Here is a 12,428-nt window from a genome sequence, read left to right as displayed (position 1 = left end):
TGAGGCAGCTCCCAAGCTCCTCCTAAACCTCCATCAGCGTCTTCTCATTTAATCCTCGCAATGACACACACCGTGCCCCCACCATAAGACTTAATCCCATTTTACAGACTAGGAAACAGAGGTTTCAGAGAGGCTAAGAAATATGCAAAGACACGCAGCTGGGAAGCAATGGAGCTGAGCTCCAGATCTCATTTCTGTAACCAGAATGGGATGCGGGGGTTCGTGAATCTGAAAGCCCTTGACAAGGTTCTCCATGTATGTGCAAAATCACAGCATTCCTTTTCACAAGGCCCTTGGACTTTCTTGTGCCAAGCACTGTTCTAAGTGCTTGTTCCTGTCCTCAATCATGGTTGAATCCTCAGGCATCCCTATGCAAAACTGGGCATTACCTTAATTCCTATTTAACCAACGGGGAGAGTGAGGCAGAGGTAGCTGGTGGGTGCGGGTGTGGGTGCAGTCAGGATGCCGGCACAGCCACACCTGTCCAGATGCCAGGCACTCACCCACTGCCCACGCTACCTCCCTAAATGCCTGGTGCCCCACCAGCCTCGCCCTGGCGCACAACGCCGGTGAAACATCTCTCATCCACGCACCACAGCGACTGGGGCTGCGTACGGCCCCTGGCGGCGCGGCGGGGTCTGCATCGCCGTCCGGCAGGCGGCGCTGCCTGGGGCGCCCGGCTCCCCCCCGCGGGCCGCGCTCCGCCGGGCAGCAGGCTCGGGCCCCAGGGCCCCGGGAGGAGCCAGGACCCCGGGCGGGAGGGAGAAGACTGAGGGGCGCGCGGCACAAAGAGCTTTTTATTTAAATTTGTTTAGAGTTTCGCGAATTTGCATGAAAAATGTGTGAGAAAAGCCAGCTCCGGTGACCTCATCCGCACCTGCCATTAACGTTCAATTAGCTGCTGAATAGCGGCCGCCGACGCGACGTGCAGAGAATCCGGCCGGCCCCGCGCAGCTACGGCTGCGGGCCGGGTCCAGGATGGGGTGGGAGTGGAGGGCGGGGGCGCCGGGCCTCGGCCTACTCCTGCGGGCGGGAGACCCACGGCCTGGTTCGCGCCCCTCCTCTCTGAGGGGACGCGGGGACCCCACAACCCTTGAGTCCGAGGCCGTTTGGGGCGCACCTGGGCCCAAGGGCACCTGGAGATGCCAGGCTCCCTCCCGGCGCCGAGGAGGGCGGGCTCGCCACCTCCCCAGAACGAGAGGTGGACGGATGAGCCCCCGTCCGAGCTCAGATGGGTTCCCTCGCCACCTTCCGGACAAAGTGTCAAGTACAAGTTCAAGTTCAGGGCCGGGCCCGGGGGGGCGCCAAGCCTTCCCCGGTCGCCTTTGTTCTTCAAGATAATCGCTCCCAAGTCCCCTCCGGGCGGGACCCGGCAGACGCCCCCGCCCCGCCCCACCGTGCCCCGCAGGAGACGCCTCCTCCCGCCCGCGCGGCGCCTGTCCCCTGGTCCCGGCGCCCCCGCTCGGGGCCAACGAAGGGTCTGGGGGCTCGGGGAGGGGGGAGGCGCGATCCGAGTCCGTGGGAGCCTCCCCAGCCCCGCAGTCCCAGCAGCAAACCGAGCTTGGTCGGACGGATGCTCGCGCTGAGGTAAGAAGCCTTGGCGGGGTTCGCCTGCATCCCTTGTGCCCCGCCCCCGCCCCGGACTCTGCGACCCACAGGAACAGGGCAGGGCAGCCCCGCCGGGCCTCCGGGGGGGGGCGCTGCCCCTCCAGGGCTCTGAGGGGTACCAGACCTGGGGCGGGGGGCACAGAGGGCAAGGGTGCCCTGTGTCTGCCCGGTGAAGTCGCCGGCCTTTCCCAAGGGCGTCTAGCTTATCCATCTCTCATCGGGTTAGCCTCTTCGTCTCCACTTCCGCGCCGCTAGTTCTGGCTCTGGCTCTTCCTTGCTTTCTCTCAGATTCTGCTGGAGGGGCCCCCCAGTTAGAATCTAGCTCCCCAGGCCCTGAAGCTCCGTCTGGAAAGCTGGAGGGGTGTGTGTGTGTGTGTAGCTCAGCTCTAGAGAGAATCAGCTGTGGACATTCCCTCCCCCAACTCCAGCACCTAAATTAAGGTCCTGGGCCAAATGGTGGCAGCTGGGGTGGGGTGGAGTGGGCTGTGATTTAGTGGCAGTGCAGGGGCCATAAGGTATCCTCCTTATTGCAGGTAGAACCTCTTGCTGTTCCTGCTGTGCCTGGTTCCTGGATTCTGTGTTGGGACAGGTATTAGCTTGTACCTCACCCCACCAGCACACTGCCAGGCTGAAAGGGTACAGAAGGCTTCTTCTGAGTGGCCCAAACCTTGTCCCCCATTCCTGCCTTTCACTGTCAGATAGATGCTCACTCTGAGGTTGTTTACGTACTTGTGCTTTACACACAGTTCTAACGTCCATGATATTTGGTTTCTAAATTCACAGCATCTTAGAAGTAGCAAAATAAAAAGGGGGAGATGGGCTTTTTCCTGAAGCCACACTGCTCCCCTTCTGTGTTCCTTCCCTTCTTCTTCTGTGTACTCCCCAGAGTTCTTACTTCTGGAATTTTAGTCATGATGAAATTTCTGCCTCTGAGTACACTCCTTCCCATCTTCACTTGGCCAAACTTCAGCAAGTGTTTCCTCTTCCAGGAGATCTGCCCAGATTTCCCCCACATCTCTCCCTCTCTTAACATCTTCAGCTGCACTGCCAAGTGCTTAGTACATGATAAATGAAATAGTTTCTGGATGGATTAATAAAAAAATCAAATACACATAAATTTAGAAAGCATTGAGGATTGAGGGTCATTTTTTGTTTTTTGTTTTCTTTTTAATAAACATTGGTTCAAACTGAGATATCTCCCAGGGACTCCTTCCCTCTGTTCTATTACATACAAGGTCTCATTCACAAGCAAAAATTAGCAGGAAAAGGCTAGGTCCATGCACTCTGTTAAAAAGAAAGGAGAAAAATTCTACGCCAATTGCTTTAAAATTTAAAAAAGAAGAAATACCAGAAGGGAGCCCCTCAGCCTCTGTAAGTCTTTCCCTCTCCATCTGACTGGGTCCTCTGAGGACCTGGAGGGGCTGAGGTTTCATGTGCTGCATCAAATCCCCAGCCTTCCTGCAAGGCCTCAGCGGGGCCACCAGGAAGTTGACTAAAAATGGAGACTGTGACCTACCTAGTGCATGTCTTTATGCTCCCGATGATTCATCACTGACATGCTGATGTCAGAGGAGCCTAGGAAGATGTTTACATCTTTTTAAAAAGGGAAAAGGAAACGTTTTTCCTGCAAAACCATCTGCAAAGTCTGCTCTAGACCCTTCCTCTTCCTCATGAGAACTTCTGACCTGAGTCTAATCTGATTCTCCCTGGGTTATTGTGACATCTTGGATAAACCTTTTTTTTTTTTTTTTTTGTCCCAGTAGCCAAGATTCCCAATTCATGGTTGGGCAGAATGAGGAACTTCAAGGCAGAAGTTTGCAAAGGGCAGTGTAAATACTACTCTGATATAGAGTGAGAAAATAATAATTTATAATTTATATATATGAACTCATTTAGTCCTCCCAACTAAAGGAGATGGGTCTTGTTATAAGCCCCCTTTTATATAAGAGGAAACTGAGGTGCTAAGTAAACTGTCTTCAGTGTCACAGCTAGAAAGCAGTCCAGGTGGGCTTAGAACTTAGGCAGGCTGTTTTAGATTCACTGTGCTTGACTACCAACATTTGAGCTTTATTTCTGAGCTAGTCACTGAAAATGCCTCCCAAATCACATTTCACTTGGATTCTCTTGCTTTCCCTATCACACAGAGACAGAAAGTAGGTCTTAGAGGGTGGGGATGAACAGCTCAAACTTTGGAATCTTGTGTTCAAACCCTGGCTCTCTCTCTTACAAACTATTGATATGTGACTTTTGCCAATTCTCCATTTCCTCATCTGTAAAATGGGCTTGTAAATCGATCTCAAGGGCTTGTTGTAAGGATAAAAATAAGATGTTGTGCTTAGTCCAGTGCCTGAGACGTTATAAATGTAGCCAAGAGTGAAAGCCATGATTATTTTAACAGCAGTCATCTTTAATGACAATGTTACTGTCACTTTGCATTTTCGAAAAACAACACTCCCGCCCCTCAGAAAACACTGTCAACAATTGGTCTCCACATGCTTTAACCAAGCATCTGAGGAGGTGCCCGGACTGTGGTAGGACAGCTGCTCCATTCTGTATGAGATAACTCAGACCCCCAGATGGTCACATGGATCCCTGATGTCTTTGAAGGTGATGAAGTAAACACAGACCCTTAAAATCTTGTCCCTCCTGGAGCCTAACCCCTTACAGGGATGTGTGTGTGTGTGTGTCAAGGGGTGTTGGAAGAAGGACCTTGTAGATAATTGAGAGAATTAAAGGCTAAGACACAAGACTACTAAGGAGAGAAATCTGAGATGAACAGTTCTGTTTTTTCTTTCTTAACTTTAAAATCTGGCCATTGCATCTCCATGAGGAAAATAAGACTAGACCCTGCTACAGAAGCTGATCTGATCAGTGGGACACTTTTTCCTCTTTTCATTGAGTTCATAGTTATTTATTGAGTGCTTGTTCTGCGCCAGGCATTGTTTTTAGGCACTAGGGATACAGAACAAAACAGAATAACCCCTGCCCTTGGGGAGCTGACATGTGTGTGTGTGTGTGTGGGGGGGGGAGAGAGAGAGAGAGAGAGAGAGAGAAAGAGAGGGAGAAAATGTCAATAGTTTTGTGCAGTACAGCCCTGATTGCCTCTGAGCAGGATCCCTCTTGGTGGGGATAGATCAACTGGGCCTCCCTCACTCACTCACCCTTTAAAGCCAAGGGCACATGTTTTCACACAGCTGTTTCTGCCTATGGGTGGAACTGAGGAGAGAGAAAGGGAGAGAGAGATGACTCAACTTCCATATCAAAAAATAAGTAAAGGACTGAGGCAGAGATTCCTCGGGAAAAGTGCTCATCAAGCAGGCAATACACAGGTGTTCTGCCTTCCTCCATCCCATCCCTGGGCTTCTGGGACCCAGGGAATGCTAAGATCCTGACAGTGGTGCAGGGACAGAAATGGTGACAATCAGTGGAGGAAACCAAGAGGACTGGGAAGGTGTGAGGCTGCATCCAGGGTCTGGGCAGATCATATTAACAGCTTGCCCCCGTGCCAGCATGCTTCTAAGTGCATTACATATATGAAGATTAGCTCAGTTACCCTTCACCAGGAGCCTATGAGATAGGTATCATTATTAATCTCTGTTTCAGAGATGAGGATATTGAGGCACAGAGAGACTAAGTAAAATGGCCCAAGGCCACATAGCTGGTAAATGGCAGATCTGCGTCAGATTTAAACCCAGGCAGCTTGGATCCACCAACTCCACTACCAAACTGTTTTTTTTTTTTTTTGGTAGGAATGTAAATTGGAATACATTTTTCCCACTTTAATTAACTAATTTATTTATTTTAAATTAACTTTTATTGGAGTATAGTTGCTTTACAATGTTGTGTTAGTTTCTACTGTACAGCAAAATGAACCAGCTATACATATACATATATCCCCTCTTTTTTGGATTTCCTCCCCCTTTAGGTCCACAGTGCATTAAGTAGAGTTCCCTGTGCTATACAGTATGTTCTCATTAGTTATCTATTTTACCAAATTGTTTATCAAAGGACCATGTTTCAGAAAGAAATGTTCATTCCCTTAGGGTGAAACCAAGTGTCCTCAGAAGTCTGCAGGAATTCCTTGTGCTGCCCTCTCTCACATTTCTTGGAGCCTCAGGTTAGAGATGTTAGGAGTCTTCTTTTTTTTTTTTTTAAATTTTATTTATTTATTTATTTTTGGCTGTGTTGGGTCTTCGTTTCTGTGCGAGGGCTTTCTCTAGTTGCGGCAAGTGGGGGCCACTCTTCATCGCGGTGCGCAGGCCTCTCACTATCGCGGCCTCTCTTGTTGCGGAGCACAGGCTCCAGACGCGCAGGCTCAGTAATTGTGGCTCACAGGCCCAGTTGCTCTGCGGCATGTGGGATCTTCCCAGACCAGGGCTCGAACCCGTGTCCCCTGCATTGGCAGGCAGATTCTCAACCACTGCGCCACCAGGGAAGCCCAGGAGTCTTCTTTTATAACCCTCCTCTCTTGGCAGATGAGGAAACTGAAGATGCGGAGGGACTTCCCCCGAGGTCATTGTCAAAGTGGACATCAGAACTGTAGTCTCTCAGTACAGCTCAGCCCACTCACTGCCTTGCTGGCGCTGCATGTCAAGGTCTTGGGGTGAAGAGCTGCTTCCCTTACTGCAGCCTGTTCAAGGTCAGAGAAACCTCAGTCCTTTCATCACAAGCCCAGAGAGAGGACAAGAGATGATCAGGAAGGGGTGGGCTTCCCTCACAGCAGGCTGCATCTGGAGTGCTGCCTTGTCCTACTCCACAGTGAGCCTTGCTGCTGTGAGGAGGAAGCTGGGGTACGGGGTGGGCCCTTGGAAGAGCCAACATACACCAAGGCCAGCGGGTAGAGGAGTCTGTCTTCTAGCCTGAAGCCTTCTGGTCAGAACTTGACATTCAGTAGCCTTCACTTTACATCAGTCACTGGGATGGTGATGAGGAGGATGCCAGGTTACTGAGATATTCCTAGCTTTTCCAGGAGGTAGAGATTCTATCAACAGCCAACCGAAATATAAGTCATTTGTGATATAATTGTCGGAGTGACAAAAATCCATAGGAGGTTCCTGCCCCCAACTTACTCCACAACTTGATAAAGCTCTTCGTGGGTGAAAGGGTTCCGGCGCTGGGGAGGTCTGAGGTTGGACTTAGGGGGCACCCTATCAGGCAACTCTGCCCAGGGCTCCAGCTTAGCACGCCTCACGGCCTAACTCACTAGAGTGCCTGAGGGGAGGCCCCCCATCAGTGGGGTTTTGCTAGGGTGAGAGGCCCCACGCCCACGTGAACACAGACTGCACTTGCCCAAATGGCTTCCTTAGAAAAATAAAACAAACTTTCAGCTGGGGGAAGCGGACCTGAGGAGGCCGGGGCCAACGATTACATCCGGGCTTATCTACTTTTCCGGGAAGCGTATTCATTACATTTTTATGATTTATTCTAAATCTGTAATGCTAAGAAAGTCAATCGTGGGCGTTAGTATTGCTGGCCCTCCTCCTGGTCACACCTGCATCTTTTGGGTGTGCCTTAAAGGTCTTGAGAATAGAAAATATAAAAACTGCTTTGCGATGCGTCACCTTTAGTTTCCACCACAGCCCCGACCCGTTGCAATCTTTCACTCCGGCTGAAATTTGGGGCCCCATGCCGAGGCCGGCAGCCATTTTGCGGCGGGGACAGAGGAGGCCGCGCCGCGCTGGGTCCGTCCCAGGCCCACGACGCGGTTCGCCTCCAGCGCCCTGCGGTCGCCGCTCCGCGCCTTTCGGGCGTAAGGCGTGGCGCGGCTCTGCCCGGCGCTCCTCAACTGACCCGTACCTTTTACTCCAGGCCGTCGTGCAACGAGGCTATTTGCATGGCCTTGGAAACGCTGCGACTCGCGGGAGGGGGCCGCATCTGGCGTCTCGGGCTCTCCGCGGCTAGCCGGCTGTCCCGCAATCCCCTCCTGTCTCCTTGGAGCAGGCAACGCAGGCTATAACCGGGGAGAACGCTTCGCCCTCGAACCCTAACTCAGGTCCTGGCAGAAGACGCGAGGGGAAGCTTGGCTTCTCTAGTGATCCCTTTTAACTAACCGCGGCCGCCTGCGCTGCTGGCTCTGGGTCCGTCCCTGCTGGGGGCTGGCTGGTGGCACCACGCTCCAGTCCCTGGCCAGTGGGCTGGCCTCCGCCCGCCTCCCTGCCTCGCCTCTGAGTTATCACTTCTGGTTTGCGCTCACACCCCGGATGTCGGATTTCCCTGGGAATCGGGATTATATTTGCAATTTATTCTAACTGCAAGGTTCCAAGAAAAATCTATAATGAACGTTAATATGTACAATCTCCTGGTCAATCTGCATCGAGCGAGAGAGCCGTCGCGTTCTTCGTGGTGGAAAATGAAAAAACTGTCTTGTGATGGGTCAGGTCAGTTTCCTGCCCGTTATTTATGGTCAAAAGAATTTTCTCCTCACGGGGAAGTCAACTTATTTGAAATAGATTTCTCCTCTCTGATTCTCCGGACTGGAGAGAAATTATCTGTTTTCGAAACAATTATTTTTTAGAAAGAGGCAACCGGACAAGCCCGAGGAAGCAGTCCGAGAGTGCCCACCCCACGAGCGCCTCAGACCCCTGGACATGGCGTATACGAAGCACCCTAGCTGCCTGGGGTAGGGTGGGGTAAGGGGGGTGCAGGAGGATGAGAGACACAGGTTGCCCCGCGGGCCCCTAAGGAAACACTCGGCCGCTCCACGTCCAAACACGCAGAGGACCGGGCTCTCGGTCCCCCAAGGCCCGCGCACCAGCTGCGCTCTCTCCCCGCGCGCCAAGGCCGCCGATCGTGGGCAAAAGCTGGAGGTTCTTAGGGATTCCAGAGCCACTCTGAGGGCGAGATCGGGTCTGTCCCACGACCTTGGCGCCAGGAAGCTGTGGAAAGAGACAGACCCCAATTTTCTCCCCCTGGAGTTGAAACAAAACCTGAAAGCCCGAGGTTACTCGCACGGCCAGAGGTGGCGCCTCGGCGGCGGGGGCGGCTAGAGCCGCGTGTCCGTGCTGTTCCCAGGCCTGGGTTCTGTTGCTTTCCTAGTTGTTGAGTTATTTAGCTGGTTAGCTAATAGCCAGTTTACAGGCAGCATTTTCGCAAATGTCCAGCCTGGTCTCACGCTGAGTCCCCGCGTCCGCCAGACCGAGAGTTGCCCGGCTGGGATCCGGGAGGAGGGACGAAGGGGGAATTCTTGGTAATTAGAGGGGAGGTTTTCCCGGGACGCCCCTCGGTGAAGTGTCCTTGGCCTCGGATGAGGAACAAAGGACTAAGGTGCCTGCGCGCTGCGCGCCCTCGGGGCCCGGCGCGGCCCTCATTCACGCCCCTCCCCACGTCTCTGCGGCCGTGGGCTTTGTGCGCTCGGGCCGCGCGCAGCGCTGCACCTGCCCGGCTTTAAGTACCTTGGCTAAGCAGCGCGGGCGGCTGTTCTAATCGCCATCTCCAAAGTACCTGCTCATGAATAAACACCAGCCCCATTTATCAGGTACTTAGAGCTCATTGTGAAGGGGAAATTGGCCCTTTTCTGAAAGTGTCTGTCCTCAACCCATCTGCACAGTCGTGGCTGCAGAACTTCCCCCACCCTTTAGTCACACACACACACACACACACACACACACACTCGCAACACGAGGCTCCTCCAGGCTAAGATAAACTTGCTTTTCTTCCGGTAAGTGCGTGATTGAACTGCAACAATGGATGGAAAGGAGGAGGCCGCTAGGTCAATAACCCAAGTCTCTCCCATTGATAGGAAAAGTCAGCCCGCGAACGCACGGTCTTCGGAAAGGCTAGTCCTGTGTTCTGGCTACAGGGGCCTATGGACACACTTGCACAAAGCCTCCTGAGTCCCTAAACGTTGGGCAAAATATTGGAAACAGTGGCCCAAGGTATCCGTGGTGCCTGTCAACCTTGGCTGGGTGGGCCCCAGCTGCACCCTCCTTCCCAGCCTTTCCTATCATCAGCTCCCCTCTCTCTCCAGGAGGACCCCACACCTGGGTCTGTTAAGGCGTGAGCACGAAAGACAGGATGTAAGGATCTGCACAACCTCAATTTGCAAACCTCCCGGCCAGTACAAGGAAAAGTGGCTTTTTCTGGACCGGCTGGGCTGAATGGTAGCTTCCGGCAGAGGCAACTAAGGTTTCTGCCTGCGCAAAGGTTGGCCGGCTAGGCCCGCACAACCGTGGCAGCCCCACGGAGGGTATATAAACAGGGTAAACAGGCATAAAAATGTAGATGCCCACAAAGTCGCACCAGTGAGTTTATAAAAAGCGTTTCATCCTGGCGGATCGCTTGTTAGCCACTCATCCATTCCTTCCAGCATGTGTACACGGGAGCGTGTTCCCAGGGCTCTGTTCCCTGGGTGGAATTCGCCAGGAAACACGATCGATTTTCTGGACCTGCGTGCGGCCACAGGCAGCTCTGAAAATGAAAGTGTTTGCTAAGTGTGTAGATTTCGCCAATCGAACGTTTTAAAACGGCTTTGTCTTCATTCGGCTCTCTCGATTTCATTCTGTTTTACAAATAAAAGCCCGTAGCCACTGCCGACAGCGCGGCTTTGCCTCCCAGCCCCTGCATGGCTCCTGGCGATGATCACACAGGGTTCAGGAATCCGGGATGTTTAGAAAATCGCTGCTTATTGGGGTTTCCTAGCCCGTCCCCTTTACACTGAACGCAGGCAGCCTCTGAAAATCCAGGCTCCAGTCTCTTGCCAAAGACTGGGTAGGACCCCTGGGGTCTTGCTGTCCTGCTGCTGGGTGTGACTGGCTCGGTTCAGGGGAGGCCTGCGGTGGGGACTGGGTTCTCCTCGAAAGGCGGCGGAGAACGCCGGGTCTGAGCACGAGAACCAGAGACTGCAGCGGTGCGAGCTGCGGGGAATCTGGCTCGCGCTTCTCCGCAGAAAGAAGCCAGTGGCCCCGAGTCCCTAGCCCCTCCTGGTGCTGGGCCCGCGGAGATCCTTCCCGAGCCCTGGCAGCGCCATCACGCCGAAGAAAACAAGCTCGGCCCCGCTGGAATTCACCCAAATACAGCCGCTCATTTTTGGAATATTCTAGAAAAAAAAAAAGATCCCGCGTCTCTTTATGGTTAAAGGGAGGTAATTGATGGGGTGAGTCATTTGTATGAGGGCAGACAAGGGAACGATGAAGGTGACTTCGGGAGATATGCTTTAAACAAGGAGTGGCTCGAAATTTCCTTGTCTCCAGTTTCTGGCTACACATTGGACTCTGGTGGCTCCTGTGTTGGGAGAACCCAGGCATTTCTGTATCTCGGCTTGCGGGACGCCTCCAGCCCACTCAGGCCCCTTTTGTGGCCGCGGAGTCTGGCGGGCGCCTTCCTCGCCCTGAGAACCAGGGCACCAGGCCGCGGGCCGCGGGGAGCCTCCGGGAGAGCCAGGTGGAAGGGGTTCCCTCTCGCCCCACAGGGCATCAAACAAACCCCTTCTCCTCCTGAGAGAGACTACCGCACCTCACGTTCTAGAGGCTGAATGTCGCCTCCTGAAGTTTTATTTTATTTGGAGAAAATTCTGGAATTCGAATTCGTTGTTCCCGTAGGTTTGCGTTGAATAAACTACACGGCGTGCTATATGGCGTGGCTGTGTGCGCTTCCGCAGGAATCTATGGACTTCCGGGCGGCTGACTGTGGCGAAGGGCTTCGGGGACCGGGAGGAGAGGACGCCTGGGCGCCCTTCCCAAATATTGGGACTGATCACCAAGGCGCGGCTGAAGCATGGTTGGGGCAATAAGGGCTTCAGTCCTCTCGGTCGGCGCCCCCATTTTCAGCCTTCTCAGCCACGCCCTTGGTTCAATACCAGCTGTCCCCTGGGCTCCGACCCGGCTTCCCCAAGAGACCAGGGAGGAGCGGAATCGAACCGGATCAGGGCCCGGCGGGTCTCGAGCTGGTTCGCTTACCAGCAGGCGCAGCCAGGCCCGAGGCCTGGGCAGCCGTTGGGGAAACGCTGGGGTCCCTAGAGAGGCCCTCCAGGTTAGACTCTGGCCTCGGCGAAGGTGGTGAGCCAGGTCCTCTCCAAACACCGTGGTTTGTCCTCAAACAGCCTCTCCAACTCCCCGCCCCCGTCGCCCCCCCTCCCCCCCGCCGCCGCATTTCATTTTGGCTCTTCCGGACGAGTGGCCCCGTGGGAGTTCCTCTGTCCCTACTATAGGAGTGCGTGGGGCCACCTGGCCTGGAGCTGGGAAGCCTGGAGAAGGCTTGTGGGGTTCGGCCTAGATAAATCCCCAGAGCAGAGCTCTGGCGAACCATACTTGGGGAGGGAGCCGTGCAAATGCGTAGGGCCGAGAATAGAGTGCTGAGGTCGCCCGAAGCCTGTTATTGGACCTCACAACTAGGCTTAGCAGACCCTTGCGTTCTAATTTCACCTCGGAGGTACGTGTGGCCCCTGAAAATTTCACGCTGCAGATATCGTGGACCCCTTGGAGGGGATGGGGAGGGATCTGCGGTCCCTGTACCGTCTGGTTTTCTGAAACCCCTTGGTTCATTGAAGCAATCCTGCCCCTATCTTAAACCCGCGCCTCTTTGGTCCCCCAGCCCCCTGCTCTACCCCATTGATGCCCGGCCACCACGTAGCGCGTCTGGGTGCCCAAGCCTGGAGGATCTCGTTTGCACTCCCTGCCCCCACTGCAGCCAGGGGTCATGCCCCTATTGTCATCCACTAGGCTTGGTGCCGCCCTCCAGGGAGGAGGGGCGACAGCGGCCCCGGCTGACCCCCGGAGGTGGGGGGCGAGGGTAGTCTTCTGAGGGTTCGGGGTCTCCGCCTTCTCTTCGTGGGGTGGATGGGAGGGAAATTCTTTCCCTTTCTGGGGCTTCTTCCTGGCTTCTTT

Source organism: Balaenoptera musculus, chromosome 2 (genome assembly GCF_009873245.2).
Source record: "Balaenoptera musculus isolate JJ_BM4_2016_0621 chromosome 2, mBalMus1.pri.v3, whole genome shotgun sequence".
In the NCBI taxonomy this organism is placed as follows: domain Eukaryota; kingdom Metazoa; phylum Chordata; class Mammalia; order Artiodactyla; family Balaenopteridae; genus Balaenoptera; species Balaenoptera musculus.
The sequence above is the reverse complement of the archived record's forward strand: the minus strand, read 5'-3'. Positions refer to the sequence as shown.